Source organism: Triticum dicoccoides, chromosome 7A (assembly GCF_002162155.2).
Source record: "Triticum dicoccoides isolate Atlit2015 ecotype Zavitan chromosome 7A, WEW_v2.0, whole genome shotgun sequence".
Lineage (NCBI taxonomy): Eukaryota > Viridiplantae > Streptophyta > Magnoliopsida > Poales > Poaceae > Triticum > Triticum dicoccoides.
In genome coordinates this window covers 223,839,943-223,864,051 of record NC_041392.1, presented here as the reverse complement: position 1 = coordinate 223,864,051, position 24,109 = coordinate 223,839,943, and positions in this window count along the sequence as shown.

The following is a 24,109-nucleotide window of genomic DNA, read 5'->3' as shown; positions in this document are numbered from 1 at the left end:
GAGTCGGTAACAATCGTTGATCACAACCCGCTATGCATCTTCATATTGTTCCTGGGTGATCATAGGGCGATTTTTTGTTTTCTACTACGTTTCCCAACAATGGCATCATGCATGAGCGGTTCTATGAGTAGATGCAGGTTGCGGTCTAGATCACAGGTGGATGTGAGGGTGATGTTCTTGCTATGCTTCCGTCGAGTGTTGCTTCGGTTCAGTTCATTGACGACATGGTGTCGCTTTTCACAAGGTTCTGACAATCGATCGACTCTGGTTGTCGACGATCTGCTAATAGTTCCGTGGGCTTCACCATAATCAAGAATAGTGAACCGTCATGTAAGCAAGGGGGCAATGAAGATGGCTGATCTTCTAGGGGGTCAGGCGTATTAGATGAAGTTTAGTGTGGGGGAACGAGATTTTTAATTAAGTCTCTTCTTTCACACACCACGAAAGTTAATCTAGCAACAAGGATTATTAATTTATGGTGTGCATGTAGGTTGCTAGGTTTATCTGGAAACCCTAGAAAAAACATAATTAAAATTTGCCAAACCGATTAGAGGATGTCTAACATGGTTTTGCAGGGTTTGCATAGGATGTGGTATAGTCTTCGTCGTGATAATGAGTTTATGTATGAGATGGTTATATGTTGTAATGCTAAGTGGCCTGCGCGTCACGGCATGATGGCTGGAGCCGCGAGATTGCCACCTTAATGTAAATATCATAGATATAGGTTACAGGTGATGGTGATGGTGGCAAATATGTACACGGAGGACCCCGACAAGGAGAAGGTGTGCCAAGGTGCGAGACGAGGTGCTATAATTTCGCGCCACAGCGGAATTTCATATTTTGGTGCCACGACAACGTTTTCTGAAACAGTCGCCAAGGCAATGTTTTCTGAGATGGTGCCACGGCAACATTTTTGAAATGGTTGCCATAGCAACGTAATATTGGTCGTCACGTTGCTTCAACTTGAGATTGAAGACGACCACGGAGAACTCCCAGCGCCCAGGGCTATACCATATCATGCTATTATGAATTGCCTGAGATGTTTATCCCTTTGTTGTTTGCACCCTTTGATTGCGCAATAGTCAATATTAGGGTGATCTCTCATAGTAAATATCAAGTTAAAAGGTGCTCTTCCCGGTGTTTCAACCGTCTATAACATGTAGCGTTCCGGAGTGGGTCATGTCCACATGAGCACAAACATGACGAGAGGTGTAAGACGGGTATGGTCAGACCATGCTTGCAGATAGCACTCGGTTGTCTTGAAGTTCTAGCAGAATCATTCTGAGCTCGGAGCACAAAGCATCGAAAGATGAACAAGAGTCATATGGAGATATGATCGGCAAAAGTTTGCCCACCAGTCAAAATTCTTATCATCAATGATGTCCATATCAATGGCTGAGAACTAGGCTTTGATCTTGAATCACTCACTATCAATTATGAGATATATTGATTTGAGTGGGAGCACAATTATGTATTAATTAAGTTTAATAACTAGTGCAAATTAATTATGAACAATGTCTCTGTGTAGTTTGCATTATAGTTGTAGAATTATGGCTCAAAGTTCCACCTTTATTGTTGAAATCGATTGACTATTATTTATCTGGTTGAAACTTTATGTTTGAGAGGATCATCCTCTAAAAGTGCCAAGAAGTATTTTGTCCAATTGCATGTTTACAATATTCTGTTGCTGATGCTATGGATGACGAGACTCACATCCTTCGATCCAAAAGCTAGAATTGCATTACGGTCGGCTTGCTTCCGAGAAAACCGAACTTCAAAATGTTTGGGATGGTTATGTGATATTCTTAGAACTGAAAATTGTTTTAAGAAATAAACAAAGGATAAAAGATATGCGGTATCTAAAGAAGTGATTTGTTTGCAAATTCTAGTGAAGTGTTCAACTATGTTTAAGACTGAAATGCGTAAGATCCGGAAGAAAGTCAGTCATGTGTTGACGGTGAAAACTTGTAGAGAAAGAACAAAACCAAAGTACGTAATGAGACTTACACGCCTAGGGAAGTTTGGGGCTCATGCCACTCTTAAAGTTGTTGTTCTTCTGAGAATAAGAGAAATATTGAAGTAAAACTATAAGAAGTAAAAGGCAGAAAGAAAAGAAGGTTGGAATGTCCAGCTCAGATATGAATGTCATGCAAGTTATGAGATGCAGAGGTGGTTGGTCAAGTAAAGTGTAGTTCTTGGCAAAAATGATCAATTTGTTGATCACTGATTCTTTGGTATTGTGGTTAAAAGGTTAATCACAAGGATATCGACTCGATTGCATATTATTGCAAATTGTTGCAAGAAACTTGAACGGTCTAAATGACCAACAAATAATAAGGTTAAAATATTTTGATGGATTGTAAAATATTACAGTATTTCTATCAATGTATTTCCTTTGTATTTATTATCATGATTCATTTTTGAGTTTATTGTGCACCATAGCCCATTGCATAGAAGTTGCAAGGAGGTTCTTCATGATAGAACAATAGTTGTTCGATGTTATGAAGGAGGATGTCCATGACAGAACAATAGTTGTTCGATGTTATGAACGAAAGGGCATACTCTTATTGTGAATAAGTTGTATGTTATGAATACTGATAATAAAATTGAACATCCATAACACTAACGCTAAATGTTGCAAGACTAAAAGAATACCACATTTGTGTGGCACTGCATTTAGTCACATTGGAGAAACTAGCATGGGGAAATTTCATACTGGTGAACTTTGAAGTCATCTGATTGAGAATCACCTGACACTTGCATGTTTCGTCCAATTAGTGAAGTAAAGTAAAATACCGTTCATGGGCCATAAAGAACGAGCAACAAAATAATTGGCAATATGCATATCGATGTGTATGGTCCAGTAAGTATTGTTGCAAGCAGTGGATTTATCTATCTTCAAGGATGACTCAAGTAGATATTTATATTTACTTATTGAGACATAAAACTAGATATTTTTAAATATTTCAGAAGATTTTCAAAATGAAGTAGAATTTATTGTAACAGAAAATTATGTTTCTTCAATTAGATTGTAGAAAGGAATATTTGATTTACAAGTTTAGTGAATGTCTGATGAGCTATAAAAGTATTTAAGTTGAGATTATATCAAATATGCAAGTCTCATGTCGCTGCAAGCATGCACCATGACACTTGGGGGCTAATGCAAAGTCATTTTTTGGCCTTATTGAAGACTCGACTCATCATATCATAATGAGCCGGTCCTTGGGGGCTACCAATTGCTCCTATCAATGGTTCAAGGTACAAAAATCTTAATCCATTATATTCAAGGGTCCACTGCTCAGTTGGTAAAGCACAAAGCTCTTAACCTTGTGGACGTGGGTTCAAGCCCCATGGTGGAGTTACATCATATGATGTTATTTTCAATGAAGCATGATTATATTTATAAAGTCCCTTCTCATTATTGCATAATGACCCGGCCCTTGGGGGCTACACTGGTTGAAGTTTTTTGAGCATCAGGCAATTACAAGTCCCAGGTTGCTGCAAGCATGACAACCCAGCACTTGGGGGTTACATAATATGGAGTATTCAGTTTTTACTAAGTGACTGGGATGAACAACATGGATTTCTTCTTAAGTGGCAGTGTTTATTTTGAAGCAAGTCTTAAGCCATCACTTTGTTCTGCTCAAGACTTGGGGGCTACAGGTAATATGGATATAAGGGAGAAAAATCTTCAAATTCTCAGTTTTGAATAAACAGGATTGACCCGGTGTCTGCAACACTCATAACCCGGTGTCATCAACAATCATGAACCGGCATTGGCAACAATCATAAACCGGAATTATCAGTTTTATAACCGGTGATTTTGGAAGTCATAGATCGGCAAATTCTACAATTTCAAACCGGCTGAATATCAGTTGAATATGTCAAAGATCAATGTTTTGGTTAAGTCAGAGCATTGAAGGTCGATTCAAATGGATTCTTTATTTACAATATTTATTCTACAAGTAAATTGATTATGAAGCTGGTCTATTGACCCGGATTTTCTAGAAGGAGGAAATGACAAGGACTTAAGGATGATCAGGTGCCAGTTTACAAGAATTCTTAACCCGGAGTACAACCTGTCAAATTTGTTCTTGTGTTTATTTTTCAGCATAAGTTTACCATGGATAAATCCAAGATAAACTTGGGGGCTAATGTCGGGGATATACCCTGCGGTGTAACCCGGCCGGAAGTATAACCCGGCCGGACTGGACAACTCACTGGTAACCCTCCCGGAGCTTAGCAATTCATGGGTAACCTGCCTGATCTTGGCGGTTCATTAGTAACCTGGCGGGCGGGTCAGATGAATGACGAGGCCCAAGGCCCAGAAGGCCGGTTCATGTTTAATGGTGGGCCGGTTTATGAGGAAAGCACAAGGAATATTCTCCTACAAAGGAAGCAAGACTAGGACTCCACTTGTAATAGAGTAATCCTAATCCAACTAGGATTAGTCATGTAAACCGCCCTTCAACATATATAAGGAGAGGTAGGGCTCCCCAAAGAGGGAGAAGCAAGAAACAATCTCTAGGGCTAGACACAAAGGGGGAGCCGGCTTATGCGGCGACTCTCTCATGAGCATAATGAGATCTAGCCACAAACAGCACGTAGGGCTATTACCGGATGATGTTTCCCGGGGCCCGAAGCTGTCTAAATCATTGTCTTGTGTTGCGTCTCTCGATTCCGCTCAACCCCTCTCAAGCTACTACAAAGATGCATTGGCCTCACGACTAAGTACTCACACTAGGACATCTGCCGTGACTTCCACCACGGCTTGCAACTCCTATAACACTACTAAGATTAGAGTTCTTTAAGTAGATGCAATCAAGCTATATATGACATGGTGAGATCAAAGATGACATTAATGATTTGGCCAATATACTTTTAAAGTGATGCTTTAGAGACTGTGGCTTTTACACTGAAAAAGGAGCGCCATCAAATTTATTGAAATAAGTGCTACTTTGTAGGTTATCCCAAATAGTTGGGTATTCCTCTATCACTACGCCGAGGCAAATTGTTTTGCCAACAGAGTGCGGAAGTTTTGAAGAAAATGTTTTCTACAAAAGAGTGAGTGGGAGGACAGTGCAACTTGACAAGATTACAGAATCTTCATAATCAGCTCAAAGAAAAGAAACACTGGAAATAATTCTAGAATTTCTTACTGTGACTGATACGAAAGCCTCTACATGATATATGGAGACTACGGTCGAACTTGCAGCTGAACTATATAGGTTGGAAAAATTCGTGCAGATCTTTGTGGTATGCATACGAAATATTGTTGGGCAAACAATGAACCTATAACTCACAGAGAAGCGTTGATGGGCCCTGACTCCGGAAATTGGCTATATGCCAACATAAATCCGAGATAGTATCCTTTCACATAATTCAAGCTTAGAACTTGATGAACCCTTCGAAAGACTTAGAGTCTAAAGAATAGTAATGGATCTATAAACTGACAAAGATAAAAAAATGTTTTATAATTCTTAACTTGTTATAAATAGTTTATGACAAGATTAAAGAATTGACTATGACGAGATTGTCACATCATAGCAATACTTAAAGTCAGTTTCGGGTTAAACTAGCAGAATTACTAATAACTAGCAATTACTGAATATTTCAGCTATGAGATAAAATAGATGGATACCAAGGTTGTATGTTTGATACGACCCAAGGTAATTTTGTCGATCCAGAGGATGCTAGTAAGTATGCAAACTTCAAGAGATCCTACAATGATCTAAAGCAAGCATAGTGGAGTTGGAACCTTTGTACGGATGAAATGGTCAAATAAATTGATTTCATCGAGTAAAGCGAAGATGCTTGTATTTACAAGAGAGTAAGTGGGAGCATGATAATATTTCTAAACATTATATGTACATGACATATTGTTGATTGGAAGTTATGTAAATTTCTTGACACAGATTAAGACTTTATTGAAACTAGTTTTTCAGTAAAATACTTAGGCAATGAATAGTCTTGGTATTAGACATAATGATTTATGGAGATAATAGTGTCTAATCGGACTTAGCCAAAGTACATATTGACAGAATACTAAAGCAGTTTAGTACGTAAAATGTCAAGAATAGTCCCTTGTGAATCTCACATGGAAGGAGTCGGTATCCTAAAATACTGATGAATGAAATATGATTTCAACCAAACTTGTATTCCATGGTATGTAAACAACCAGATATTTCCAATACTCCAGGTTAGTTGTAAGTAAAGGGTACTAGTATGGTCAAATTGATGAGCATAGGACAACAATGAAAAATGTCGCTAAGGATTAACGACATGTTTCTCACACACAGAGAAAATGAAGAGATTGTTGTAAGGAGTTACATCAATGAAGGATCATTGTAAGTAGTACATTGATAAAATCTTCATCTATGCTCCAAGTTATTTTTCGATTTCAAATTAAAAGTGATTTATGGTGGCACAATAAGTTGGAGTTGGTCCAAAATTACCGTGGTTAATTCTATAACACTGCTAAGTATATTATTGCTTTTGAAGCAAAAATGAAGGGTGATGAATCAAAAGTTCATTCATGAGCTTGGTATGGTTTCTAGATGATTGTATCATTGGAACACTATTCTTAATAAGTGGTTCCATAACTTAGTCTAAGGAATCAAACGTTCTACCAGTGATTCAATATATATGCAAAGTTGGTTTCACACAAGTTATTAATTCTTGTGAAAACATTATAGATGCATAGAAATGCAAATGATGCACGCGGATCTGAAGTTTTCAGATTCGATAGGACGAAATCTATACCACAAGCAAACCATGGACTGACACCGGATTGCCATTGGTGTTAAAGTTAAAAGTGCTAACTAGATTATTGACTCTAGTACAAGTGGGAGACTGTTGGAAATATGCCCTAGAGGCAATAATATTGTATTATTATATTTCCATTATTCATAGTTAAGAGTTTATATTCCATGCTATAACTGTTATGATCCTGGAATATGCGATTCGGTGGAAAACTCGCATGCACATGTGGAATGATAAACGGTAAACAATAGGTTCCCGGTCTTGCCTCTAAGATCGGCTCAAGTGTTGTTGGTGATCACGTTTTCCGAATCTTAGGATATCGTTAAGTGTAACGATAATCCTACAACAACATTGAGGGTATGATGTTAGAAGAACGATCATACTGAATCGACCTAATACTTGTTTGTTATACTATGTGATTACATCGTCTAAAATCATCTGTTATAACACAGAGTGTTAGCATGTGTTTTAGTTCCTCAAACCATGAGAGTGTATTGGTCACTTCCTACTAGACGATGGGCTTTGGGGTTGCTCAAACATCATCTGTAACAAGGTGATCATAACGACAACTTTCAGGCTCACCGGAAAGTTTGACAAGTGACCGGACAGCTAGAGAGTGGGATTTGCTCCTCCTACGATGGAGATATATATTCTTAGGGCCCTCTTGGTGGCATCCATCATCGTCTGGCCAGACACAGGTGACTACGTCATAGGGATGCCAGAACACGTCAACGAGAAAGAGGAACAAAACCGGTAATGGGAGCAACGGTATAGTGAGCATCGTGATGACTCTAGAGGATGCCGGTGCACACTGGGTTTTCTAAAGTATTGCGAAGCAAAGGGAACATCACATGATAACCAAAGGTTCACTCGAATATCATTCGTTTAATCATAGGGACCGTTATGGATGTCCACGGTTCCGCTATCGGTCATTGGACGGAAGGGTTTCGTTCATGTCTATGATTCACCGAACGTACGGCGTCACAAGCTTAAGTTAATCATGATCTGTTGAGTGTTAGTAGGACTGGAGTGATGAGAATATATTTTTGGAATTGTTTTGTTAATATCCGGAATAGTTCTAAGAGGTTCCGGAAGTGTTTCGGGGTCATCGGAAGGGTTTCGGTGAATATCGGGTAATACCCGGTATTATCGACTAAATATATATATATATATATATATATATATATATATATATATATATGGAAAATGTTTCCGGGGATGTTAAATTTTATATATGATGGTCTGAAATTATTTACAACATTTTATATTTAATTAAAATATCAATGGGCCTTAAAAGGCCAAGAGGTAGAAGGAAATATGGGCCACTTAGGCCCATATGGAAGTGGCGCCCCCAAGGTTGGCACACCAAGGTGGCTCCTTCCCCTTTGGTGCCTGCCCTCTCCCTTCCCTCTAAGCTATATATACTAGAGGATTTCCATCCTACGTACACACAATTTTTGTTACTTCCTCAAGTTGATCTAGTGCACGTTCTAGTGGGTCCAAGTTGACTAATTAGAGCGATCCCTAGCCACCTCTAATCCTCATAATTAGAAGCCATGTGTGGTTCTAATCTCCTCCCTTTAATTCTCCAGCGATGATTAGCTCTGGACGGTGAAGCGCTGCCGGATCGTGAAGACAGTACGCTTGCAACCAAGTAGAGAGGTCGTGCTTTCAGTCTTCCGTTCGAGGGATCGTTCGTGGGCAGTTCGAGGGATCGTTCGTGGGCAGTTCGCGGGATCGTCATCAACGTTCGAGGGACTTCAAGTACGATCTACACTGACTCGTCTACTTCCGCTGCACTCCCAGAGTCGGTAACAATTGTTGATCACAACCCCCTATGCATCTTCACATTGTTCCTAGGTGATCATAGGGCGATTTTTTTGTTTTCTACTACGTTTCCAACATATTTGATCCTTGCAAGTAACAAGTTGAAGGGGATTGACAACCGTCTTGCCCGCGTTGGGTGCAAGTATTTGCTTTTGTGTGTGCAGGTAATGTTAACGAGGCTTTGCGAGATTCTCCTACTGGATTGATACCTTGGTTCACACTGAGGGAAATACTTATCTCTACTATGCTGCATCTCCTCTCCTCATCGGGGAAAATCCCAACGCAGCTCACAAGTAGCAATGATGGCTAGGGTTTTACAAGAGGGAGTGAGTGAACTGAGTTAGGGTTCACTCCACTGGCCCGCGCCTCCTTATATAGTCTGTCAGGTAGATGGGCAAGGGCTCAGGCCCATGACCGTGTCCACGAACAGCCCACAGTCCAACGTCTTGGACAGTGGCACTACTGTAGCGACTCGTCAATTAATCCAAGATTAATTAACCATTCTTAACAGGCAAAAATAAGCTTCGGCTCGGCTCATTCCCGCAACTCGTGGTGCGCGTGCGCATCTTGACGAGGTGAGGTGAGGCACGCGGCGAAGGAGGAGGAGGAGGAGGAGGAGCTCGCGTGTACATCTCCTCTTCCCAAGATCCAAATGACATGTGGTAGAGTAGCCCTTACAAAGGGGTTTCATTCTCGCTCCACCAGCAGTATGATACAAAACTCCACACCACTTGACATGCACCTAAATGGGCCTTAAAGATTAACCAGGGATTATTGTCTTATATGGGACTATAAGCCCATCTATAATCCAACATTATCTCAAATTACTTGTGTGTTGGATACGTGTGTATGTATCTAGACAAATTTAAAACAAGTAATTCGGGACGATGGGTTAGTATATAGGGTTGGCCATCCGACGAAGGTTCGTCACAATAGATGGCATTCGCGAACGTTCGCGTGACAATTTCAGTGTACTGGAAAAACTGGATGGCCTTTTTGTAAAACTGCCATGGTATTTCTTTAATTTTAAGTGTAAAAGATAATCCAATCTGCTCCGTAGGATGAAAATCATGTGGCAGTTTAGGCGTTCTCCAGCAATTGCCCCCCCCCCCTCCTTACTCTTTCTGTAGTAGTATTGTCATACCGTGCGTTTCTAGTGTCAACTTGATTTTGATCCGGTCAAAAGCTGGAACTTAATTCTCTTGCAAAGCTTGTTAGAAACTCACGACGTAGAGGGTACCGTCCTCCCGTGAGTTCGATAACTCAGGGTCACCTCTGGGGAAAAGACGAGAATCTTTTATGCTTCTTTACCGGATCACTAGAGGGACTAATCAGCGGCAATAAGATGGGCTGGCCCAGCGGGGACCACTGACCTTCAGTGCTCCTTTTTCTCTTTCGTTTTATTATTCATGTTTTGCTTTATTTTTACCTTTTTTAAAGTTCACAAATAATTCAACATATTCTAAATATATCTATTCTAAAAATCACTTAAGATACAATATTGAAAAATGTTAATCGTGCACTCGAATTTTTTGAACGTGTATAGATAAATGTTTCTAATGTATACAAAAATTGTACAAATGTGCATGAGAAAAATTACACATCAAAACATATAAATAAAAAATAATAATTAATCATGTATTCAAATAATGTTGCACATGATTAATAATATATTTCTGATGTATACATAAAACATGCAGTATGTATGGAAGAAAGTAGAGGTCAAAATATATATATGAACATTGTTAGTAATGAATTTAGAAAATATTAAATGTGCACAAAATAAATTGTTCCTATTGTATACAAAAACTGTACAATGTGCAAGCATAATAGTAGACATCAAAACATACATATGAAAAAAAATGTTAATCATGTATCTAATTTTTTTAAACATGTATTAACAAATGTTCCTGATGTATACAAAATGCTAAAAAGTAGACATCAAAACATATATATGGAAAAAAATCATGTATGTAAAAAATGTGAAACGAGTATTAGAAAATCTTCCTGGTGCATACAATAAATGTACAATTATTTATGCAAAAAGTAGACGTAAGAATATACAATTTAAAAAATGTTAATCATGAATTTGTAAATATTAAACGTGTATATAAAATATATTCCAGATGTATAACAAACAAAACAATGTGTATGAAAAAAGTAGACATAAAAATATATGTGTTTTAAAATAGGATTGTGATAACTGGCAATCGTGTGTCAGATTGCAAAAACCACCACACCCCCTCGTGTCGCACTGAAACCCATCCCTTATTCTCCCGATTTTCTGGGCCATCCCGATCCCCCCGCATGAACCCCTCCTTCTCCCGATTTTTCGGGCCACCCAGATACCCCCGCTGGGGCGGGCCCGCCGCGATTCTGCGCACACACGCTTGCAGTTTTTGAATTTTTTTTGCAATGGGTGGGGAATCGAACGCACAACCTACCACAACTAATTTACTAACAACAACCAACTTGGCTATGCACGTTATTAATTTCTTTCAACTTACACACTACTTGTACCTTCCTGAGATGAGATCAAATGGAACTGAAAATTCAAACAGACAGACTCACTTGTCTGGGATTTGGAACTTTTCTCTGGACGTTTCACACCGGTTCAGATGGTTCACAAACTCGGGCGTCCCCTTCCCTCCGTTTTCAGATGCAAATCACCACAGTGTTTGTACTTAAGTTATCTGATGTGAGGTTTGCATATTACCATATTGTTTACATAGTAGTTATCACATATGAGGTTCATATATTACCATGCTATTTACATAGAAATTACCATGCTATATTTTCCCAGAACTTTTTTCTCCTTGTTCAAAAATGTTACCGTGTTGTTTGTACTTAAGTTAACGTGATATATTTTTCGGCAACTTTTTCCTCGGTCAAAAATATTACCGTGGTGTTTGTACTTAAGTTATCAGGTATGAAATTCTTATATTACCATGCAATTTACATAGAAATTACCGTGCTTACTTATATTACCATACTATTTACATAGAAGTTACCGTGCAATATTTTTCAGCAACTTTTTCCTCCTTGGTCAAATATGTCATGGCGGTGTTTGTACTTAGGTTATCAGTATGGAATTCTTATATGACCATGCTATTTACACAAAAACTACTAGGGTATATTTTTCAACATCTGTTCCCCCCTTCGTCAAATTTACCGCGTTGTTTCAAGTTATCAGGTGAATGGTTCATATATTAGCATGCTATTTTCACAAAAGTTATTGCGAGTATATTTTTGAACAGCTTTTTCATCCCTTGGTTAATGATACCGCGGAGTTTTGTTCGTAAATTATCGAGTACGTGGGAGGTATATTAGCATACTATTTACACATAAGCTAGCGACGATGTGTTTTTCAACAAAAAGCTTCCTGAGTCAAAAAGTTACCATGTTTGTATCTAAGTTATCGGTTATTGGAGTTTATATCACCATGTTATTTACATAGAAATTACCGGGCATGTTTCGAACAAAAAATCTCGGGTCAAAAAATCAACACGATTTTGTTTCTAAGTTCTCAGGTCTGAGTTGCTTAAAAATCATGTTTTTTACATAAAAATTACCGGAGTATTGTTTCAACGATAACTTTTTCCCCAGGTTAAAAAATATCGTGATGTTTTGGACATAAGTTATCAAGTCTGTAATGTGTATATTACCATTCTATTACGCAAAAATTATCGTAGGTATATTTTCAAATATTTGTTTACCCTGAGTCAAAAAGATATCATGATGTTTATATGCAAATTATCAAGCCTACACCGCTTTAAAAACCTTATTTGGTCAAAAGTTACATGTCATTTTCGACCACAACTACTATCCACACCAGGAAGAACCAGACACGCACTTCATCGAACATTTCGCGAGTCTACTAGGCAATGTAACCTTGCAGTGAAGTCTCTTCCTGCTCCTGCCAATGTTGTTGTCGCACGCCGGCGGTGGTGATGCCAGCTAGGTGGCCAAGAGGGGCGTGGAGGTGCAGGCATGCTTGTAAGTTGGCTTCCCTAGGTAAAAGATATTGTGGTGTTTGTACCTAAGTTATTAGTTTTGCAACGCATATATTACCATGCTATTTACGTAGAAATTACAGGGGTATGTTTTTAATATATTTTTCTCCGGTCAAAGTTTAGCATGGTGTTTGTACATAAGTTACCAACACCGCGGTGCGTATATTACCACACTCTTTACACAAAAATTACAAGAGTATGTTTAACCAACTCTTTTCCTTATGTCAAAAAGTTACCACTGTATTTGTACGTGAGTTATCAGATCTATAGAGCTTAGATTCCATGTCATGGACATAGAAGTTAGCGTGGTAAAATTCAACAACTTCTTTATCAGTCAAAGTTACCATGGTGTGTGTGTTCAGATGTTATCAGGTTTGCGATGCATAAATTAACATGTTGTTTACACAAAGGAATGTTTCAACCATTTTTTCATTCGGGCCAAAGTTACCACCATCAGCTAAAACAAATATAGAAGTGCCGAAATTGAGATGCCGATATATATAGTAGCAGAAAATTTTGAACACTAGTCAGTTATTTATAGACGTCTCGGTTAATTTAGCGAGTGCCCAAGCTTTTCTATTTATGAGAGAACGAGATGGATCAATTTTGGTTTGGATCCATCTGAACTCTGGCAGCCTGAATACTTAGCTAATCTGCTTGGGGCACATGTGAATGAAATTATCCCAGTGGCACTCAGCATGCACGTGAACTTGTAGGTCGAGGGATAGAACCCCACTTAACGCTAATTTTTTCGCACGAAGAGGAAAAAAGGATCGCATGATCGCGCGCGGGAGAAGCGGAACTGTGCGGTTCGATCGGGGCAGGCAGGCGGGATCAGCGGGATCGTGTCCGCGGACGTTGATGAGATCGTGTGGCAGTTTTGCAATCTGCCACACGATTACCACATACATATTTCGTTTAAAATATGTAAATATGTAACATCCCAAATTTTCAATTTGGAATGTTATACATTAGACCATCATTGCATATCATAATTTATTTGCTTTTGGTTTTGATCCTAGAAATTCCATGCAACTCAAGGACCCACGGAGAGAGTTGGGGATTTCATTATTTTCATATTTGAGTTTTCTCGAATTTTGAGAATAGGATCATTTGATTTTAATTATTTTATCATCAATTATTTTTATTACAAAAATATGAGAGAGGGAATAAAATGACTTTCCCAAAATAAAGAAATATTGAGGATTTAATAATAAAATCAAATAAGATTTTATTTCCGAGTTTTTCGGTATTTTATTTGAATTTAGAAAAAATGTGCGTTTTTCAAAATTGCATTTAGGCCCCAAATAAATGTTCACCATGTGCAGCTTGATTTTAGAAGCCTGTGAAAATTTATTTCGGGATTTTTGGAGTCTGTTTAGTATTTCTTTTATTTGTTTTTCTGCGCGGAATATTTAAAAAAAATGCGAACCGACTCCGGGCCGTACTCGAGCGGGACGCTGCCCGGGGGCAGCCTTTAAATAGCCGCTGCCCAAGCTGCCCCAGCCCAAGCCCGCCACCGCTAACCCTAACCCTAGCCGCCGCCCGCCGCTTCACCGGAACCTACAACGCCACTTTACCTGAAGAAGAGCGCTCGATGATTCAAGTTCAAATTCCAGGAAGGACGTTCATGCCAGTCACTGCGCCCATAGAGTTTTCTTTTGATGCACCAACTTGGAGTCTAGGAAAGAGCATGGCAGCTCACATCGTCATGGGACGCATTGGAGAAGTCTACCGCAATGATCTCAAGGATACTATCTACCAGATTTGTGGGCGCTGAGATGAGCATTGGGAGATGATCAGCACATTCGACGACAGGAGAACCAGATGTGCACCGACATGATAGACCTGAAGAAGGCAAGGACAAGAATCAAGGAACTGGAGGAAGAACTCAAGGCTACACGTGAAGATTATGAAGAGGAAATCAAAGTATTGATGGAGAAGAATGACGATCTGATCAAGAAGATCGGAATATTTATGGGAGGCCCTACACCAGTAGATGAAGATGAAGAACCCAAGGAGATTCGCCCGGAAGACTGCATCGACGACACCGACTCGGATCCAGATGACAGCGATGATGACTATGTTGATGAAGTCGGAGCAGATATCTTGGAGTCTACAACCGAAGAATATTTCTAGTAGACCACCTCATCAGTAGTAGTAGTAGTCCACCATGTAAATACAGTAGTCCGAGCACTTTTGTGATAGTTAGCTCGATTGTATGCCCTTGTTTGATTGAATGAAGTGAATTGTTTGCTTTTGCTTCATGTGCATATGGGTAGTGTTTTCTCTTTAGACCCCTCTATTCTTAAATCTCATCTTTTCTAAACCCTCAGATGCCTCCGAGACGTGACCCCGGATTTACCTTTCCACCGGAGCTCACCCAATTGATCCAGCAGCAGAACACATTGATGCAGTTGCTAGTCCAGAATCAGAATCAGGGGAACAACAACAACAACCCACCACCACCACCACCACTTGTTGATCACTTAGCCCGTTTTCTTAGACTGAATCCGCCGGTGTTTTCCAGTAGCACCGAGCCGATAGTAGCAGATGATTGGCTCCGCAAGACAGCTAGAGAGTTGACTACAGCAAGATGCACAGATGCAGAGAAGGTGAAGTTTGCCGCGCATCAGCTTGAAGGACCCGCAGCATCATGGTGGGAGAATTTCACAGCCACTTCCGCTATCGACACTGTCACATGGGACCAGTTTCAGCAGGCTTTTCGTACTGCCCATGTTTCAGCAGGAGCTATGGCCATGAAGAAGCGAGAGTTTCGCAACTTGCGCCAAGGAGGACGGACAGTTGGCTAGTATGTGGAGGACTTTAGTAAATTAGCACGTTATGCCCCAGATGACGTTGCTACAGATGCAGCTAAGCAGGAGAAGTTTCTGGAAGGTCTGAATGATGAGTTGAGCATGCAGTTGATGGTAGCAACCTTCAACAACTACCAGGAGTTGGTAGACCGTGCTATTATGATTGAAGGGAAGCAACAACAGATTGAGAACCGCAAGAGGAAGTATGGACAAGGGAAGTACAATTCAGGAGCTCAGCAGAAGCCACGTTTTACCCCTAGATCGGGAGGACATTTTTAGCATACCCATGGAGGAGGTAGCTCGCACAATCACAACGGCACCAAGAATGGTAACGGAAATGGAGGAAGCAACGGCCAGAACCGTACCAACCCATCAACCCCAGCCAAGAAGGACCTGAGCCAAGTCACTTGCTTTAAGTGCCAGAAGACTGGACATTATGCCAATGAATGTCCTGAAGGCCAGAATGGCAATGGAAGCTCTGGGAAAAAGCCGAACCCTTTCAACAGGGGACAGGTGAACCACGTTAACGTGGAGGAGGTTGAAGAGCAGCCGGATGCCGTAATCGGTAAGTTTTTGGTTAAGTCATTTACTGCACTCGTTCTTTTTGATACTGGTGCATCGCATTCATACATATCAAGGGAATTTGTGGATAAGTATAACCTGCCCACTTAGGTTCTTAGAACACCTATGCTAGTAAGCTCACCAGGAGCGGAGTATATGGCCAGTCAAGGATGTTTTCAAGTGCCATTGAGTATAGGTAGGCATGTGTTTCCCTCGAATTTAATCATTTTGGAATCACAAGGATTGGATGTAATTCGGGGTATGGATTGGCTGTCGATGTATGGAGGAAACATTGATTGCGCCAGTAAGACAATTTTGCTTACCACCCCAGAAGGGAGAAGGATCAAGTATGTATCCCGACATGTGCCAAAAGGGACTCAAGTAAATTGTTTAACAGGAGTTGTGCAGGAGGAAGTACCAGTGGTAAGGGATTTCCCTGAAGTATTTCCAGAAGAGTTGCCAGGCATGCCACCGGATAGAGATATTGAGTTTTTGATTGAACTATTGCCAGGCACAGGGCCCATATCAAAGAGACCATATAGGATGCCTGCAAAGGATTTGGTGGAGATTAAGAAGCAGATTAAGGAGTTACTGGATAAAGGTTACATTCACCCAAGTTTGTCGCCTTGGGGATCACCAGTACTTCTAGTGGAGAAAAATGATGGATCGTTAAGGATGGTTGTTGATTATAGAGGATTGAATGAAGTAACCATCAAGAACAAGTACCCACTACCAATGATCAATGATCTGTTTGATCGATTGCAAGGAGCTAAGGTATTTTCCAAGATCGATCTGCAATCAGGATACCACCAGTTGAAGATTCGAGAACAGGATATACCTAAGACAGCTTTTACCACCAGGTATGGGTTGTACGAGTATACCGTTATGTCATTTGGTCTGACTAACGCACCTGCCTATTTTATGAACATGATGAACAAAGTGTTTATGGAGTTCTTGGATAAGTTCATCGTGGTGTTCATTGATTATATTCTGGTTTACTCGAAAAGTGAAGAGGAGCATAAGGAACATTTGCGATTGGTACTTGAGAAGCTCAGAGAACATCAGTTGTATGCCAAATTCAGCAAATGTGAGTTTTGGTTGAAGGAAGTATGATTCCTCGGATACGTTATATTCGGAGAAGGTATAGCAGTAGATCCCACTAAGGTTGACACTGTGACAAATTGGGAAGCACCAACAACAGTTGGAGAGATCCGGAGTTTTCTTGGACTCGCAAGATACTACCGGAGATTCATTGAGAATTTCTCAAAGATTGCGAAGCCTATGACTGAGTTATTAAAGAAGGATACCAAGTTCATATGGACCGAGAAGTGTGAGGCTAGTTTCCAGGAGTTGAAGAAACGCTTGGTTACTTCACCAGTGTTGATTTTGCCAGACCAGACCAAGGACTATGAGGTGTATTGCGACGCTTCACGTCGAGGACTTGGAGCAGTGCTTATGCGGGAAGGGAGAGTTGTTTCATATGCCTCAAGACAGCTTAAACCTCATGAGTTGAATTATGCTACACATGATTTGGAGTTAGCAGCCGTAGTGCATGCATTAAAAACATGGTGACATTTCCTCATTGGAAATCATTGTGAGGTGTACACGGATCACAAGAGTTTGAAGTACATTTTCACGCAGAAGGAGTTGAACCTCAGACAAAGGAGATGGTTGGAGCTCATCAAGGATTATGATATGAGATTGCATTACCATCCCGGAAAGGCTAATGTAGTAGCTGACGCATTAAGCCGTAAGAGCCATGTCAATACACTAAAGACGGGAGAAATACAAAAGGAGTTAGCCGACGATCTTCGTGAGCTATGTTTGGAAATAGTTCCGAGAGGCTATGTAGCAGCATTGGAGATTCAGTCAACTTTGATGGATAGAATCAGAGAAGCTCAGAAGACTGATAAGGAGATTGCCTCTATAAAGGAGAAAATGAGCGAAGGAAAGGCTAAAGGATTTCGTGAGGATGAGCACGACACCCTATGGTTTGAAGACCGTGTTTATGTGCCCAATGACCCGGAGATCAGGAAGTTGATTCTGCAAGAGGCACATGATTCACCGTATTCGATTCACCCAGGAAATACCAAGATGTATTTGGATTTGAAGGATACCTTCTGGTGGACCGGAATGAAGAAAGATATTGCGGAGTATGTAGCGGTTTGTGACGTATGTCAGAGAGTAAAGGCAGAGCATCAGAAGCCAGCAGGATTGCTACAACCATTGCCGATACCCGAATAGAAGTGGGATAAGTTAGGCATGGATTTTATCACGGGATTACCTAGGACGCGTTCAGGCTATGACTCGATTTGGGTTGTAGTTGATCGGTTGACGAAAGTAGCTCATTTCATCCCGGTAAAGACCACTTACACCAGTGCTAAGTTGGCAAAGATATACATGACCAGGATTGTATGCTTACATGGAGTTCCGAGGAGTATAGTATCAGATAGAGGAACCCAGTTTACCTCAAAGTTCTGGAATCAGTTGCATGAAACTTTGGCTACCAGGCTAGAGTTCAGCACAACTTTTCATCCACAGACAGATGGACAGACTGAGAGAGTCAATCAGATTTTGGAGGATATGCTAAGAGCTTGTGCGCTAGATTACGGATCTAGTTGGGACGAGAATTTGTCGTATGCAGAGTTCTCTTACAACAATAGCTATCAATCCAGTTTAAAGATGGCCCCTTTTGAAGCCTTGTACGGAAGAAGGTGCAGGACACCGTTGTCATGGGATGAAGTTGGAGACCGCCAATTGTTTGGACCGGATCTGATTAAGGAGTCTGAACAGAAAGTGAAATTGATTCGCGATAGGCTCAAGGTAGCCCAGTCCAGGCAGAAAAGCTACGCAGATTCTAAACGCAAGGAGACAGTTTACGGAGTTGGAGATAGAGCTTATCTTCGAGTATCCCCACTTCGGGGAATAAAGCGTTTTGGTGTTAAGGGAAAGTTAGTGCGACGGTTTGTAGGACCATATCGAGTATTGGAACGTATGGGAGAAGTGGCCTACAAGTTGGAATTGCCCGCAGGATTGTCGGGAGTTCATGATGTGTTCAACATTTCGCAGTTGAAGAAGTGCCATGCGGAGATGGCTGACATACCCTTGAGAGACACAGTGCCATTGGAAGCAATTCAGTTGGATAACGATTTGACCTATGAGGAGAAACCAGTTAAGATTCTAGAGTATGCCAGTCGAGTCACCCGCAGGAAGGTTATCAAGTTTTGTAAGGTTCAGTGCAGCCACCACACGGAGGATAAAGCCACCTGGGAGCGAGAGGAAGATTTTCTCAAGGACCACCCTCACCTATTTTCTAGCCAACCCGAATCTCGAGGGCGAGATTCATCTTAAGGGGGGTAGGTTTGTAACATCCCAAATTTTCAATTTGGAATGTTATACATTAGACCATCATTGCATATCATAATTTATTTGCTTTTGGTTTTGATCCTAGAAATTCCACGCAACTCAAGGACCCACGAAGAGAGTTGGGGATTTCATTATTTTCATATTTGAGTTTTCTTGAATTTTGAGAATATGATCATTTGATTTTAATTATTTTATCATCAATTATTTCTATTACAAAAATATGAGAGAGGGAATAAAATGACTTTCCAAAAATAAAGAAATATTGAGGATTTAATAATAAAATCAACTAAGATTTTATTTCGGAGTTTTTCAGTATTTTATTTGAATTTAAGAAAAATGTGCGTTTTTCAAAATTGCATTTAGGCCCCAAGTAAATGTTCACCATGTGCGGCTTGATTTTAAAAGCCCGTGAAAATTTATTTCGGGATTTTTGGAGTCCGTTTAGTATTTCTTTTATTTGTTTTTCTGCGCGGAATATTAAAAAAACGCGAACCAACTCTGGGCCGTACCCGAGCGGGACTCCGCCCGGGGGCAGCCTTTAAATAGCCGCCGCCCGAGCTGCCTCAGCCCAAGCCCGCCGCCGCTAACCCTAACCCTAGTCGCCGCCGCCGCCGCCCGCCACCCGAGGTTGCCTCGATCCGCGCTCTGTTTTTTTGGAAAAAAACCATTCGGTTTTTTATTATTTTCCGTTTTTTTATATAGATCAGTTTTTTTCCGATTTATTTAAATAGCGAGCGTTCGTCCATTCGTTCGTTCTAGCGAACGTTCGTCGTTTTTCTTTTTTCTCGGATTAAATCGGCGATTTTTCTGATCGTGATTCCTGATCCGATTTTCGTTTTAGTATAACTTTTCGCTCGTTTATCGGAATCAAGCGATTCAAGCGCCTGGAGTTTCGTCTCGAAACCCTCTATCTGTTTAACCAACTTAAACAAGTTGTTGCCACTATAAAAATTGCCCTAGATCCAGAATAGTAAACGAAGCTTGTTTCTTTTGTCGTTTGACTTTCGTTGCTTCGTTGGATTTGATTCTTTTTGCAAACCGGAGTTCTTAAGTTGAACCTTCTAGTTAGATCTCTTATTTGAGTTTTACCCGTGCATTAGATGAATACTTATTGTATGCTTGTTTGTTTGTCTGCGATAGAATACCCGGAGTGCGCCGCCTGTTACTTCGAATATCTAGGTTTCGCGGATCATCAGCAAGGCAAGTAACACTTTGATCATACCTCCTACTACCCAGTTTTATTGCATTAGATCAATCCTCAAACATTGCATGATTAGGATCTAATTAAATTATGGGTTTGGAAAATAGTTGAGGTAGTACCTATTACCTGTTTATTTTCAAACCTTTGGGAGTTACTTCTACGTTTGCCTATTATGCCATGCTATGCTAGTAGACGTGGATTGGGTGAGTGGTATCCATGACAGATGTGAGTTTGTTAATTAATGGTTTGTCTAAGGTGGCAACTTAAACACACATCTGGGTGGATTGAGGTACCTGGGTATTCCAGGATTGCCTGTTTTTCTTTATGGAAGGCCACCCAGGCCCAAAGGGATCATGAGATTTTTCATACTAGAAACTTCTGTGTGCAGCCACAAGCTATTATGGGCTCTAGCATAGTTGATTAAGTCATGCGAACTCCTACAGGGTAGACTAGCAGATGTAGGGGAAAGTAGGTGTAACGGTCTATCCATCGTAAGGTGCTAGCGCTTCTAAAAGACTATGTCCCGGTCATCCGTTTCTCAAACACCATGTAGTGCGAGAAACCAAACGGAGGCGATCGAGTCTTGTGGGGAAAAGTGCGCAAACCTCTGCAGAGTGTATAAACTAATCATGGTTAGCCGTGTCCCCGGTTATGGACATCTTGAGTATCTAGTACTTGGATTATCATGTGAATCTCAACATATTACTCTAAAATTTAATTTTGTTGGGTTTTGTTAATGATGATACTTAATTGGGATTGAGAATGCTGTCAACCATTCTCAATGTTTAACAACTACCATGATAGTTAATTAAAATTTATTCCTTTGTAGTAGGGGAAAATTGGCTTTACGCAAAAATGTAACCATAGAGCTTTCCACCAGCCAAATATGCATATAGAATAGCTGTTTCATTCCATTACTCTCTATGTGTTACCTTGCCAGCATATTCCATGTGCTGACCCGTTTCGGGCTGCAACGTTAATGTTGCAGACTTTTCAGACGACGATTAAGGAGTTTTTAGGTCGTGGTTCTATACTCAGTGATGCCGTTGGAGTTGATGGAATCACTTATCTTCCAAGCCTTCCGCTGTTATCGTTATTAGATGGCCTTAAGCCATATTTATTGTAATAAGTTCTCTATGGAGACACGATGTAATAAGTGTGTGATTGCTACTCTGTTATAAATCCTCCAAGTACTGTGTGGTCTCAGCATTACTGATCCAGGGATGACACCTGAGCACAGAGATCAGACTGTTTGAGGTCTGGTTGCTACAAAATCACTTATTTGAAACTTGTTAAATGCGTGTAAAATAATATTGCCAGTGTACACAACATATGTAGAATGTGCATGAAAAGAAAGTGAACATAAAAAATATATGTTTAAAAAATGTTAATCATGTAACTAAAAAAATGTTCAATGTGTACAACTTTTTCATGTAGTTGAATAAATGTTAAATGTGTATCAAAAAGGTTCAAGTTCTGAAGGAAAGGAGAAAGAAAAAACCTGATGAAAACAAAAAAAGAATCAAAGAAATACAAACAAAACCAAAGAAAGAAACAATGGAAGCAAAGGAAAAATAGAAGAAAACTGAAAGAAACCAGTGCAAAAGAATGGAAAACAGTGAGAACCGAGAAAGAAAGTAAACATTAAAAACCAATGAAAGCCAAGAAAGAAACAAAAAATATAAAAAGAAGAAGAAAATGACAAAGGCTAGAAAAGACAAAGAAAGAAACAAAGCAAAGCAAAGAAAATATACAGAAAAAAGACAAGTGAATAGCTATAATGAAACAAAGAAAACCGATGAAACAATAAAGAAAACCAGAGAAGAAACAAAGAAACCAAACGACAAAAAGAAAAATACTGAAGAAAAAAACAAAGTAAAATAGAGCGAACACCGAGCCAGGGCGCGAATAAGTGGTAAATATTGGCCAGCCCAGTACTGGACTGGCACCCAAAAGTTTCAAGCCAGATGGTAGGCACTCTCGCTGTAAGTGCGATATAGTTCTCCTGATCAAACGGGCACCAGTGCCCCACTACTTACTATTGGGTTGGCTCAATTATCAAATACGCCTCTTCCGTCTTTGGTAGGAAGGTTCTAGAACCTTTAAATACTGGTTTTTTTGTGTTTTACTTTAGGTTTATTATCCTTTTTTTCAAAAAAATCTTCCATTGGTTTTTCTATTTTTGCATTGTTTTTCTTCTTCATTTCATGAACTTTTTTAAATGTCGAACATTTTTTAAATTTGCTAAATGTTTTCAAACCATGAATCTTTTCAAATGTGTTAGCATTTTTCGAAAGTTAGGATCATTTTGCAAACTAATGAACATTTTTTAATTCGTGATTTTTTTAAATACGTAAACAATTTTCAAATTTGTGTATGTTCTTAAAATACAAGGATATTTTTGGAAATATATGAACTTTTTTCTAATCTGGGAACATTTATTAAATTCATGAATAATTTTTTAATCCAATAACATTTTTAAAGTACTTTTGGAAATTGTGATTGCTTCATGCATGTATTCTTTTATTACCAACCTCTTGCTTTTTAAACATGTGAACATGTTTGTCAAGTTCAAGTTTTGCTTGAGGGAAAGCAAGGTCTAAAATATGGGGAGATGATACGTGTATTTTGCATCACAATTTTAGGGTATATTCTACTTTTATACCCTATTGACCATCTTTGCATCAATTTAATTGTGGTTTATCTTAAAATGCGGAGAATTGAAGAATTAATTCTCGAAGATGATGTTAGGATATAATTTGGACCTTCATGAACAAAGAGTGATACCAAAGCCTCAAAAATAAAATAAAATAAAATAAAATGGTTCGAGGAGTTTGGGACCAAAAGAGGCCAGGAGCCTGGGGTAGACGCCCACCATGCCATGGAACTTAGGGCCCACATGTCCCCCTGGTGAACCCAAGCCTTTTAGCTAGGGTCCTTCTCGAGGTGATTTGGTCATATCCATTTTTCGTTGATTTTTCCGCTATGGCTACGAAGTGTAAACCTGGTTCTTCCTGCGGAGGGATGATTTTTGCTGGGGGAATTCGAAGCAACCGTCATCACTAACTCCATTGCATCACTGGGAACATCTTCATTCAAGTCATGTTCGCCTTCTCCATCATGAGCCCCATCACCCCTTTCACGTTGCATCAATTTTTCTACAATTGTTTGTGGCTTGATTACATGTACCAATTATCGGTGTTAATTGTTGTATTGGTAGTTGATGCCTTGTGTTTTATTGGTGAAAAGGCAATATTTTTGTATTATTACAAATATCATCACCATATTGAATATGTTCATAATGACGTGTTGTGAGTAGCTCTCTTGTGTTCTTGCATATATGGGAGAAGGCTAGTTGTCAAGTGTTATATATTTGTAGTAAAGATTGTTAAGTAATCATGTTATAATGTAACTCTCTAGTGGTGTTATGCAACTGTCGATTGCATGTCACTTCACCTTTAAGGGATGGGAGGTACGACTGACAAATTATGCTGTCCCCTGAGTATGAATTGTGACATGAGGGGTAAATAGGGACCTCGGAGAAAGTTATAGTTATGGTTAGC